This window comes from Sus scrofa, chromosome 9 (genome assembly GCF_054392235.1).
Source record: "Sus scrofa isolate SSC_HxYL_T2T_F1_AM1 chromosome 9, Sscrofa_HxYL_maternal_Yorkshire_Landrace_v2.0, whole genome shotgun sequence".
NCBI classification, from domain to species: Eukaryota; Metazoa; Chordata; class Mammalia; order Artiodactyla; family Suidae; genus Sus; species Sus scrofa.
The window spans coordinates 110,045,257-110,059,610 of NC_139391.1; the positions used below are offsets into that span (position 1 = coordinate 110,045,257).

Below are 14,354 nucleotides of genomic sequence, written 5' to 3' on the forward strand. Positions count from 1 at the left end.
TACATAAAAAGAAATTTTTGGTAAACTGGACTTAATCAAAATTAAGAATTTACATTCTACAAAAAGCTGCCAGAAAATTAAATCGAACCATAGAATGGGAGAAAATATTTGTAAATCAAGTAACTGATAAAGGACTTGTAGCCAGAAAATATAAAAGAACTCTCAAAGCTCAACATTAAGCAAATGACTTTTTAATCGTTACTTGTTAGAAAATTTAAACAAGATACTTCACCAAAGAAAACTTAGGGATGACAAATAAAAATATGAAAAGATGCTCAACATCATCAGCCACCCCAAAAAATGCAAATTAATGCTGTGAGGTATCACCAAATACCTATTAGAATGCCAAAATATTAAAAAAGACTGGCCATGCCAACTGTTGGCAGGGATGTGGAGGCACCAGTGCTCTTAAATAAGCCAGTGGGAAGAAAAAAATGACACTGTCACTTGAGGAAATATTTGGCACTTTCTTAAAAAGCAAAAGCTACACACCTATTACATGATCTAGTCATCACACATTTACCCAAGAAAAATGAAAGCATATGGCCATTTAAAAGCCTACAGTTCACCTTTTTTTCTTTTTGGCCATACCTGTAGCATGACATAGCTTCTTTATAAAAGCCAAAAACTTAAATGTCCATCAACAAATAACAAATATAGGAGTTCCCATCGTGGCACAGTGGAAACAAATCTGACTAGGAACCATGAGGTTGTGGGTTCAATCCCTGGCCTTGCTCAGCAGTTAAGGATCCGGCATTGCCCTAAGCTGTGGTATAGATCACAGACGCGGCTCGGATCTGGCATTGCTGTGGCTCTGGCGAAGGTCGGCAGCTACAGCTCCGATTAGACCCCTAGCCTGGGAACCTCCCTCCATATACCCATGGGTGAGGCCCTAAAAAGACAGAAGACAAAAAAATAAAATAAAATAACAAATATAAACAATGGGATCCTACTCATTCAACAAGTTAGACAAATCTTAAAACAGTATGCTGGAGTTCCCGTCGTGGCACAGTGGTTAATGAATCCGACTAGGAACCATGAGGTTGGGGGTTCGGTCCCTGCCCTTGCTCAGTGGGTTAACGATCCGGCGTTGCCGTGAGCTGTGGTGTAGGTTGCAGAGGCGGCTCGGATCCCACGTTGCTGTGGCTCAGGCGTAGGCCGGTGGCTACAGCTCCGACTCAACCCCTAGCCTGGGAACCTCCATATGCCACGGGAGCGGCCCAAGAAATAGCAACAACAAAAAAAAAAAAAAAAAAAAAAAAACAGTATGCTAAGTGAAAGAAGCCAGACACCACAGGAGATCTGCTGTATGGCTCCATCTATATAAATTCAGAAAATGCAAAGTAATCCAAATGACAGAAAATGAGGAGTTGTCTAATAAACCAGGGTTGGGGAAACAAGCAGGGGCAGAAGGGAAGGATCAGAAATCGGGAGAGGGAAACTCTGGGGGATAATAAAAATGTTTATAATCAAGACTGTATTAATGGTTTCACAGGTGTTTCCATACATCAAAAACCTATCCAAGTATGTTCAGTTTATTTTATGTCCATTTTAACTCAATAAAGCTGGCAAAAATCTAAAACAAAAAAGTATGTAAATGGAATAAAATCATACAAAAATCAAAAGAGTACCAGGAACATGGTTTCTTTTTCAGTATCTTCATTTTTGAACTATGCCAACTTAAAAGAACATGTGTATCATTTATTTTTTTATCTCATGTTATTCCAAAAGGGTTTGCACTATTAGATAATAAAAGGAGAATAATAAAGTCATAATACAAGACAGTAAGACTGTGACCAGTAAGATTTCAAGAGATACCTGAAAAAAGGAAAGAAAAGTCTTTTGTGAAACTTACTCCTCTCCTGAAATAAAGCTAATTTTAATTTTGTTCATCAAAATATCAGGTAATATATGGAGTTCTCTTCCGGTGCAGCAGGTTAAGGATCCAGTATTGTCACTGCAATGGCCTGGGTCAATGCTGTGGTGAGGGTTTGAGCCCTGGCCCAGGAACTTCCACATGCCACAGGGGCAGCCAAAAAAAACAAAAAAAACAAAAAAAAAATAATCAGGGAATATCACTATATCATTCTGTATTTTCCAAAATTTAACACAAACATTTTATATTCCCTCATTTTTCATCCTCTTTTTATCTCATGTGTCAGTTTGTTTGTATTTTCAAACTCTTTCTTTTTCTGCTCCTACAGTCCTAAGTCTGAAGTCTTAACCAATTCAAATCATTTCTGGAATGAGGCTGAATACTAATTCCTATAGCAGCCTCCTAGCTTATCTCACTGCCTCAAATTTCTGTTCATTCCAATGAGTTCTAAGCAATTCTTTCAGAAATTGCTTTCCCAGGGTCACATTTCTGAAGAAGAATCTTAAAATATTAGTTATCTTACTACAACTGTTGAAGCTCAAACAAGACCTCAAGAACTTCCACAAACAGCTCTCACCCAACCATGCTTGTATCCTACCTGTCATCACCTGACCTGGATTTCATGCAATTTGCTCCACCTCTGGGGGTTGAGCAAAAGAAGTTGTAGCCTGGATGAATCTTACACTAAGATCAGAAAATCTGGAGTTCCCTGGTGCCCTAAGGGTTAAGGATTCAGCACTGTTACTGCTGTGGTGCAGGTTCAATCACTGGTCTGGGAACTTCCACATGAAGTGGCCAAAAAAAGTTGACAATCTGCTGGTATAAGAAAGGGTCTTTCACGGAGTTCCCATTGTGGCTCAGTGGGTTAACAAGCCGAATAGAATCCATGAGGACGCAGGTTCAATCCCTGGCCTCGTTCAGTGGGTTATGGAGCCGATGTTGCTGTGGCTGTGGTGAAGGCCAGCAGCTGCAGCTCCAATTCAACCCTAGCATGAGAACTTCCATTATGACACAGGAGCAGCCCTAAAAAGCAATAAAAAATAAAAAACAAGGGGTCCTTCACAATAAACTTCCCTTCCTCCCCAGTTTCACCTCCCAACACTTTCCCACAAATAAACTGAATTCTAGACAAATCAAATTATCTGTGGAACCCCATCTTGTTCTTTCTTGATTCCTTGCCACTTCTCTCACTGGAACATCATTCTCCCCTAACACAGCCCCATAAACCCAAACTATGGATCTGACCTGAATGTGGAAAGGCAGACAAGCTTCAAATAAATAAAAATAAGGAAGGGGGAAGAAGGGATAGTGAAATACACCAAAGGTATAGAATAGGGAAAGTGCAGAGAGATCTAAAAAGAAGCAAGGGAACAAACTGCTGGTTTTGGACCCAAATACAAATAACATTGAAAAAAAAATGTATAGCCAGTCAATCTTTGCTAAAAAGCTGAAAAACAATTTCTGTAAGCCCAAACTTATTCTCAGGGGGTCCTAAGGGTAGGATGAGTTCCCAGGTTCATAAACACAAGAATATAAAAAACAGTTAAGAGGAGTCCCCAGCATGGATCAGCAGAAACAAATCTGAGTAATATCCATGAGAACTCAGGTTCAATCCCTGACCTTGCTCAGTTGGTTAAGGATCTGACATTGATGTAAGCTGTGGTACAGACTGCAGATGTGGCTCACATATGGCGTGGCTGCGGCTGTGGTGTAGGCTGGCAGCTGCATCTCTGATTCAACCCCTAGCCTGGAAACCTCCATATGCCATGGGTGTGGCCCTAAAAAGACAAAAAAAAAGGAAAACAGTAAGAGAGAGGCTTAAGGTAGGTGGGCAAAAGACTGAGGAGGCCTTGGATGCCAACTATGTCTCCAAAGAGCTATTGCCAAATGGCAAACATGCATAAAATTTGTGATTATTAGGACGAACACAGTATCTTAGCAGTTATCTGAGACTTAAAATTTAATAGGAGAAAGAAAGCAAAGGCCAGAAAACCTACAGAAATTTGTGTTCACTGTCAAGATTTCTATCAGAACTTACGGTTTTTAAAGAAAAAACCTTTATTCATCTCTCATTTCATACACATTTGCTGACTCACTATAATGAGTGTATTTATATTTTAGCACTTAAGCACTGGTTATTAATCTCCTATTTTTCAAAAAACTGTAGATCTCAGTTCACAATGTCATATCTTTCCATCTTTCAGTAACATTCTCACCAGAGGTACTTTTTCTGCAAAAAGCCAGATAAATATTTTAGATTTCATAAGGAAATAGTCTCTGTTGTAGCACAAAAGCACATAGATAATACACAAACAAATAAATGTGACTATGTTTCAATAAAATTTTACTGTGGACATTAAATTTTAATTTTTTTTTTTTTTTTTTGGTCTTTTTGCCTTTTCTAGGGCCACTCCCATGGCATACGGAGGTTCCCAGGCTAGGGGCCTAATCAGAGCTGTAGCTGCCAGCCTACACCACAACCACAGCAATGCAGGATCTGAGCCGCGTCTGCGACCCACACCACAGCTCAGGGCAATGCTGCATCCTTAATCCACTGAGCAAGGCCAGGGATCAAACCGAAACCTCATGGTTCCTAGTCGTATTCGTTAACCACTGAGTCATGACGGGAACTCCTAAATTTGAATTTCATATAATTTCCACAGATTACCAAATATTGTTTTAAAGTTTTTCAATTATTTAAAAATATAAAAACCATCTTACCTGATTGGTCATGCAAACACAGGTAGCAGGTTGTATTTTGGCCAGCCTGCTAAAGTCTTCAGAGTTCTGCTTACACCCTAACTTAAAGGTTCAACAGTACAATCTTTCTGTTATTCCTTATTTCCACAGGACTACAATTAACTTTATTTGCAAGTCTCTCTGCTAAACCTCAATTGCATGATGGCCTCTAGGTAATGAACAATTAAGCATTCTTTTGACTTTAACCCATTCAGTTTCAGCTATCTTAACATTTGGGGGGTGAGGGGGACTTGCTTATCTAATTTGATCTAAAACACTGAAGGAAGGAAAACAGAATTTTAAGTAATTGTATGAATGGAACAAAGAACAATGACAACTCTTCTATTGTCAAGTGCTAAAAGAGTCCATTATGATGAATCTCAATTTTCAATCCTAATTTTTCTTCCACAGCTTCAAAAACTAAAAACTAAACTGTAGATTTTGAGTTTGCTAATAAGATATTCTAAACTCATTTTGACATTTTAAAGAAATACACAAAACCAAACTAAAGAAATGAACACAATCAAGTGAACTGCAACAAATAAGAAAATACTGTATTAAAGGAAAACATATTTTACTGTTCAACAATTAGAAATTTAATACAGAAGTTAAAAGATACCTGAAACACTATCTTTTTTTTTGTCTTTTCTAGGGTTGCACCCTGGAGGCATATGGAGGTTCCCAGACTAGGGGTCTAATCAGAGCTGTAACTGCTAGCCTACACCACAGCCACAGAAACTCGGAATCTGAGCTGCATCTGCAACCTACACCACAGCTCACGGCAACGGTGGATTCTTAACCCACTGAGCGAGGCCAAGAATCGAACCCGAAATCCCGTGGTTCCTAGTCAGATTCGCTTCCGCTGCGCCATGACAGGAACTCCGTGAAACACCATATCTTTTAAAGGATGAAAACTTTTTTCACATTCATTTATTCACTCAGAAATATTTTATGCATGAAGAAAGCAACAATTTTGGAATACAAAGTTTGGCAAGAAACAAGTGTCTGAAACAGACATTGTCTGTGACCACATGGGCCTAAATTCTCTATCCTGTCCAATAACACACCCACTAGCCATTTGTGACACTGAAATTTAAATTAATTTTAATTAAACAAAATTAAAACTTCAGTTCCTCAGTTAAACATGCCACACATCTCAAGCGCTCAAGAGCCAGCTTATGGCTACTTCACTGGGCAGCACAGATACAGAAGATCTCCATCAACACACAAAGTTCTGATGGAAAGCACTGCTTCAAAATTGTTACATACTTCCCTTTCTCCACCTACTAAAACAAAAATGAAACTTAACTTCTCCCTTTCTTTGTTTACCACCTGCAACCTACCACCTCCCAGCTAGGAAGTAACATGTAAGTCTTTCTCTAAAAGTATTTACTGTATTAAAGGCTGAAGAAACTTCCTAGGATAACTCCTACAAAATAATCACCTTGAATGCTTTTACTAGGGTTCTCAAAACCTTACAACATTCTGGAAATAAGTATTTCATCAAGAACTATTTCAAACTCTTCATTAGCTTTAAACCACTCTCAACTTCATCTATAAAATTCTCAACTGCAAAACCTAATTGTCCTGGAAAGTGAAGAATTCTCAGTCACTCCAATTATCACACAATTCTCTTTCAAGTGGAAAATAGCTCCTTCTGGTTACCTCTGACCAGCAGCTGGCAAAAACAGCAAAAACAAAGCACTCAAACAATTGTTGCATGAAAGGTCAATAAAGGTACTATTAAAAACAATACAAAAGCCAGACTCCATTCCATAACTACAGGTACTGCAGGAGCTTCAAATCTTTGCTCCTCCGTATTATATAGTCCACTTTGTTGATTACAGAATTCAAAGGGCACCACGCATTTGTGGATATAAGTTTTCCACTTCCTAAACATCAAGGACTTACTGAAAAGTTAAAAGTCTACAAGGGGAAAAAAGTATTGCATATAACCCCAGAACTATAAAATTTATGTAAAATTTTCAGTTACTTAGCTATGAAAAAGATTAGCTTTTAAATGAATGTGTATAAATACAATGGAGTATCATTCAGACTTTTAAAAGAAGGAAATCTTGTCACATGTTATAACGGATGAACCCTCAGCTCATTATACTGAGTGAAACAAGTCAGTCACAAAAAGACAAATATTACAGAATTCCATGTATATAAGGTAGCTAACGTTGTCAAACTCTCAAAAACAGAAAGTACATGATGGGTGCCCAGAGTAGGGTGAGGAGTTGTTTAATGAGTAAAGAGTTTCAGTTTTGTAAAATGAAAAAGTTACAGAGTTGTGTTATGCAATGTGCATTGTTACACACGGCGCATATAGTTATTAACTAACATTTATGGAGTGTACACAAAAATGGTTAAGATGATAAATTTATAGTGGTTTTTTTACCACAATAAACAAGTGACTATGTATAAACTACAGTTAGCCTTTGAACAATGCAGGGGTTAAGGGCTCAAAAATTTGCATATAACTTACAGACAGTCAGACCTCCATATCCATAGATCCTCCATATCCTCAAATCAACCAACCATGGACGGTGTAGTCCTCTGGTGTGTATTTAGTGAAATAAACTGCAATAACAAACTGGCACAGTTCATATCCATGTTGTTCAAAGGTCAACGGTATTTTTTTTTCCTTTGCTTTAGTGAAGTATAAATCATTTACTACATTGTGTTAGTTTCAGCATACAACAAAAAAATATTTTTTCAGCTATTTCCTATTATTGGTTATTATAAGATAATGACTATGGTTTGCTATGTTATACTATAAATCCCTGCTGCTTATCTATTTTACATATAGTGGTTTTATCTGTTAATCTCATACTACCAATTTATCCCCCATCCTTTCCTCTTTTGTAACCATAAATGTTTCCTGTGTCTGCGAATCTGTTTCTGTTTTGTACATACATTCATTTGTACTGTTTTTATTTTATATTAGTGTTGCTTTTTACAGCCACATCTGTGGTATATGGAAGTTCCTGGCCTAGGGGATGAATCCAATCTGCAGCTGCAGGCATACACCACAGTCATAGCAACACCAGATCTGAGCTACATCAGCAACCTACCCTATAGCTTGCAGATCCTTAACTCACTGAGCAAGGCCAGAGATTGAACCCACATCCTCATGGACACTATGTTGGGTTCTTAACCCACTGAGCCACAACAGGAACTCCTCATTGGTATAATTTTTTTTAGATTCTATACATAAATGATACCATATAATATTTATCTTTCTCTGCCTGACTTACTTCACTAAGAATATTCTCTAGGTCCATCCATGCTGCTGCAAATGGCAAAAAAAATTTTTTTTAATGGACTGCACCTTTGGCAACATTTTCAGGGATGAGTAATAGTTCATTGTATGTATGTAACATACCTTCTTAAGTCCAATCATCTGCTAATGAGCACGTGGGTGGCTTCCATTTCTTGACTACTGGAAACAGTACTGCTATGAACACTGGGGTGCATGTAAAGAGACCTCCAAAGAGATATTTTACTAAAATTATACTTTAACAATACTCTATGTAGGTAGAGTCCATTTGTATTTTTGTACTGCAGCAAACAGCAGTGCAATAAATCTTTTTTTTTTTTTTTTTTGCTTTTTAGGGCCACACCTGCAGCTTATGGAGGTTCCCAGGCTAGGGGTCCAACTGTAGCTACAGCTGCCGGCCACAGCCACGGCCACAGCAATGCCAGATCCGAGCCCCACTTGCAAGCTACACCACAGCTCACGGCAATGCCGGATCCTTAACCCAATGAGTGAGGCCAGGGATTGAACCCACAACCTCATGGTTCCTACTCAGATTTGTTTCCACTGCGCCACAATGGGAACTCCTTACCTCATTTTAAAAATTAAAAAAATCAAATAGTTTTCTTAACAGCACCTAGTGAAAAATGTTTAATAAAATCTTGGCTTCTCAAGGGTTACAGAGTTTCAATTTAGGATAATAAAAAAGTTCTGGAGATGCACAATTAAAAACGGTTAAAATGGCTTATGATGTAGATATTTTACTATAACAAAAACTCAGGTTTCAATTAGAAAAAGTAATATGCATGTCATTTACAATAGTTTATGAACCACTGTTAGGAAAATTCATATGTGGGAGTTTCTGTTGTGGCTCAGTGATAACAAATCTGACTAGTATCCATTAAGATTCAGGTTCAATCCCTGGCCCCACTCAGTGGGTTAAGGATCCAGTGTTGCCGTGAGATGCAGTATAGGTCACAGAAGTGGCTTGGATCCTGGGTTGATGTGGCTGTGGTGTAGGCCGGCAGCTGCAGCTCCAAATCAACGTCTAGCCTGGGAACTTCCTTCCATATGCCAAGGGTGAGGCGCCCCCAAAAAAGAAAAGTCGTATGTGATAATTTGCATAATGAATCCTAAACTACCACTAAAAAGACATTTCACAGGTCTCAGTTATTCATGAAAGATACAATTATATCATATCTGGAAATTTCCCTTGAAAAAAACAAAGTTTAGAAAATGAAAACAGAGTTCCCGTTGTGGCTCAATGGTTAACGAATCTGACTAAGAACCACAAGGTTTCGGGTTCGATCCCTGGCCTCGCTCAGTGGGTTAAGGATCCCCCATTGCTGTGGTGCAGGTCGCAGACATGGCTGGGATCTAGCTTTGCTGTGGTTCTGGCATAGGCCAGAAGCTACAGCTCCAATTAGACCCCTAGCCTGGGAACCTCCATATGCCATGGGAGCAGCCCTAAAAAAGGCAAAAAGACCAAAAAAAGAAAATGAAAACATTTTCAAATTGGCCCACACAAATGACATGTAACATGTTAATAGTAATGAGACTACAATTACTTCGAAATCTTATCTAGTCGGTATGTGGTACAAAATAGTTTAAAGTATTTTCTAACCAAATCATTTCTGTACAATCAGGTGATAAATTTTTCAAAAGGATTTTATTTAAAGAAATATACTTGAGCTTGCCAAGAACATATGAAGTAACATATGAAGGGGGAGGGGATATTAATAGCAGCATTAAATTATAATCATACTTTAATATCCTGTATAATCAGAGATTCTTCATAAATTTCCAAGTGAAAGTTCTAAAGCCAAGTACTGGGTAAAACCCAAGGAAATAACAGAACGGACACAAGTAGAAAGGGAAGAGTTTCAAAGTTTTTTTTTTGTTTTTTTTTTTTGGTCTTTTTCCCTTTTCTAGGCTAGGGCCATTCCCTCGGCATATGGAGGTTCCCAAGCTAGGGGTCTAATCAGAGCTGTAGCTGCCGGCCTACGCCAGAGCCACAGCAACGCGGGATCCGAGCCTTGTCGGCAACCTACACCACAGCTCAGGGCAACGCCGGATCGTTAACCCACTGAGCAAGGGCAGGGATCGAACCCTCAACTTCATGGCTCCTGGTCGGATTCGTTAACCACTGTGCCACGACGTGAACTCCTAAAGTTACTATTTGTTAAGTAATTCCTGGCCTAAATTAGAGCAGGTATCATACTAAATCTATCACATGAATTCTTATTTAACCTTCACAGTAACACCATGAGATAGATAGCTTAATTAATCCCATTTCATTAATGAGGAAACTGAGGCACCAATGGGTTAAACAAAATGCTCAAGATTACACAGGAGTTCCCGTCGTGGCGCAGTGGTTAACGAATCCGACTAGGAACCATGAAGTTGCGGGTTCGATGCCTGGCCTTGCTCAGTGGGTTAACGATCCGGCATTGCCATGAGCTGTGGTGTAGGCGCAGATGCAGCTTGGATCCCGCGTTGCTGCGGCTCTGGTGTAGGCTAGCAGCTACAGCTCCGATTAGACCCCTAGCCTGGGAACCTCCATATGCCACGGGAGCAGCCCAAGAAATGACAAAAAAGACAAAAAAAAAAAAAAGATTATACAGCTACTAAGCAGCAGTGCCAGGACAAGAAGCCACATCTATTACCAAAGCCCACAATACTCTGAGGTGCAGAGAGCTCATCACAGCTGCTGTGTATTTGCTATCACCTTTAGGACACACTGTGCATAAGACTGCAGTGCTATGACCCGTTTTACTAGAAGGGACAGACATTCAAGGAAGATAAACCACATCCTCAGCAGACGTGGCAGCAAGTAATAGAAATGGCTGGAATCCAAGTCTTCTGACTCCTCACTGAGTGCCTTTCCTCCTCAGTGTACCTGACCTGTAGGGTGGTTTTAGAAAGTAGTTCGCAAATTATTTAATACGACTCTCTTCAAAGGACAGAACCTGGAGTTCCTGTCGTGGCTCTGTGGTTAATGAACCTGACTAGTATGCATGAGGACATGGGTTTGATCCCTGGCCTCGCTTAGTGGGTTAAAGATCCGTGAGTTGTGGTATAGGTCGCAGACGCAACTTAGATCCTGTGTTGCTGTGGCTGTGGTATAGCCCAGCAGCTACCGCTCCAATTCAACCCCTTGCCTGGGAACTTCCACATGCCACAGCTGCAGCCCTAAAAAGAAAAAAAAGAAAAAGATTTTCCAAGCAGGGGGATGGGGGGGAGCCAAAACCTAACTCTCCCCTCAGTAACTCACTTTTTTTTTTCTGATAGTTTTATTTATTTTCAATTGTGTTTCAATTTCAAGTACCTCACTTCTAACAAATAAAATGTGGCACAAGTGACAGGTGTGAGACTTCCCAGAGTAGGTCATAAAAAGCACTGCAGCATCCTCCTTGTTCTCTCGGCTACACAGTCTGGATGAAGCCAGCTGACATGTTGTGAGGACACTCAAGGAGAGGTCCACACAGCAAGGAAGCAAGGCTTCTTGCCAACCACCATGTAAGCAAGCCAACTTGGAAGCAGCTCCTTCAGCCCCAGCCAAGCCTTCAAATGACTGAAACCTGAGCCAGAAGCAGAACCACCCAGCTATGCTGCTCCTGAATTCCTAACCCTCAGAAAACTACGCAACGATATTTGTTGTATTAAGGCATCATGGTTTGTTGAGTTGTTTTTTTTTTTTTCCCCAGCTTTATTAAGGCATAATTGACAGATAAAACTGTAAGATATTTAACATGTACATCCTGACAATTAAGCCACTATGTTTTAAGGCAATTTGTTGTACAGTAATAAATAATTAATACAACTAAGAAAGAAAACGAATATACTTATCTCACACATGACCAACACCAACACACTGCCCTCAAAACTAACAGTGAAAGCTCAACTGTATCTCCATTAAAGAAAAAAAAAAAAAAAAAACCAACGCTTAAGAGTGTAGGCTCTGTAGGTCACCTCTCAATATAAGCCATTTGACCTGAACTAAGAGGCAATTTCTCAGACTCACTTTTGCCATATATAATATGATATATAATAATTTTTAAATTATTTTTAAAACCCCCCTCGTTTTACAATAATCTTTCCATTACTTTACCTCTTAAAGTCATTATGAGGATTAAATGGAATGTGTCCAACATCTGGCATGGTGCCCAACATGCAGTGAAAGTTCAGTAGATGTCTGCTATTACTAATCTTATTTCTTTAATCTGCTGTTCACAAGCAACTTCCCCCAGGCTTTAAAAATTCCCAATTCTGGGAGCTCCCGTCGTGGCGCAGTGGTTAACGAATCCGACTAGGAACCATGAGGTTGCGGGTTCGATCCCTGCTATTGCTCAGTGGGTTAACGATCCGGCGTTGCCGTGAGCTGTGGTATAGGTCAAAGACGCAGCTTGGATCCCGTGTTGCTGTGGCTCTAGCACAGGCGGGCCTCCACAGCTCTGATTATATCCCTAGCCTGGAAGCCTCCATATGTTGTGGGAAGCAGCCCTAGAAAAGGCAAAAAGGCAAAAAGACAAAAAAATAAAAAATAGAAGTAAATAAATAAATAAATTAAAGCTACTACAAGAATGACTTTTTTTTTTTTTTTTTTTTTGTCTTTTCTAGGGCTGCACGTGCGGCACACGGGGGTTCCCAGGCTAGGGGTCTAAGCCACAGCCACAGCCACGCCAGATCTATGACCTACACCCCAGCTCACAGCAACACAAGATCCTTAACCCACTGAGCAAGGCCAGGGATCGAACCCACAACCTCATGGTTCCCAGTCAAATTCGTTAACCACTGTGCCACGATGGGAACTCCCAAGAATGACCCATTTCTTTTATCGCATGTCAGTCTCCTCCCTGTTCCTTTAGAATATTCCGGTTTCAAATTATAGACTAAGATAGAGATGACCTGCTCTGAACAATGAATATCTCCTTCATGATTTTTAGATTTCGTGGTTCATAATTTCGTTGCTCTAATTCACTATAAGGATCTACACTGACACAATATATCTACTATCACTAACTTCTAGTAGTTATTATTGAGAAAAACAAAGATTTAAGGTGGCCAAAATAAATAAAAATATGTTCATGGGCAGATGCATAAGAAAATTTTATCTACTTCCATAGTTTCCCTTTTCCCTACTATAAAAAATCCTAAAATACAACTGAAACACCCTAAAATAACTAATACCTGCCACTTGAGTGTTTATTATGTGCCACACAGAATCTTACTTAATCCCCATATTTCGTCTCTGAGAGATGTTATTAGCTATTTTCAGATGAAAAAATTCAGACTTAAAACAATTAAATAACTCATCTAACACCACTGAGAAAAGTGATGCCTTCAAAACTTGAACCCTAGTCAGCTGCCTCTGACAGCAGTATCAGCCTTAGTGAAGAATATTCAAAGACTAACCAGACTTTGGGAAAATGGGAAACTATCACCTCTTCTCCGGTAAGTTGGGGAAGTAAGATAATCTATGCCCACACAAAGTAATGGGATTCAAACTTTAAGAGCAAAGCTAAAAAGCCCAGTATCCTCTAAAAGGTAAACATATCCTCAAGTGTCCATTAACTGGATCGTAAAGACACTGCAGGTAGCAGGCATAAGTGGAGGTAAGGGGAAGAGGAGAACAGATCTGCTATTACTGTTAACCTACAGGGTTAACAGTAATATAAAGGATATGCAAAGCAAAGCCTCAGCCTTGTAGCTGCTGAAAAACAAAACCAAGTTTTTAAACCTAAGATAGAAAATACAGCCATACCTTTTTCAAAACTGTCTGATTGCAGAAAAAAATCTTCTACATAAAGCAACTCCTGGAGTTCCCATCATGGCTCAGTGGTTAACGAATCCAACTAGGAACCATGAGGTTGCAGGTTCAATCCCTGGCCTTGCTCAGTGGGTTAAGGATCCAGCGTTGCTGTGAGCTGTGGTGTAGGTCGCAGACGCAGCTCGGATCCAGCGTTGCTGTGGCTCTGGCATAGGCTGGTGGCTACAGCTCCGATTAGACCCCTAGCCTGGGAACCTCCATATGCTGCGGGAGCGGCCCTAGAAAAGGCAAAAAGACAAAAAAAAAAAAAAAAAAAAAGCAACTCCTATCATAGATGCACTTGATAAAACAGTCCAGGCCTATGCGAGAATTGTCTCAGGAGTTCTCTTTGTGGCATAGTGGAATCGAATCCAACTAAGAACCATGAAGACTGCATGTTCAATCCCTGGCCTCGCTCAATGGTTAAGGATCCGGTGTTGCTGTGAGCTGTGGTGTAGGTCACAGACTTGGCTCAGATCTGGTGTTAGTTACTGTGGCTGTGGTGTAGGCCGGCAGCTGCAGCTCGGATTCGAACCCTAGCCTGGGAGCCTCCATATGCCACAGGTGCACCCCTAAAAAGCAAAAAAAAAGTCTCCATTCAGAGAAAAAGAATATATTTTCTTTTTTTGATAATAAAGAGAAGAATTAAAAAATAAGGTTCTTACAATAAT

The 14,354-nt window shown here is 39.8% G+C and overlaps 1 protein-coding gene across 12 annotated transcripts in view; it reads right to left on the reverse strand.

The window, feature by feature from the left end:
* SRPK2 (SRSF protein kinase 2) overlaps window positions 1–14,354 on the reverse strand; it is a 265,786-nt gene that overhangs the window by 225,524 nt on the left and 25,908 nt on the right. The window lies entirely within an intron of this gene.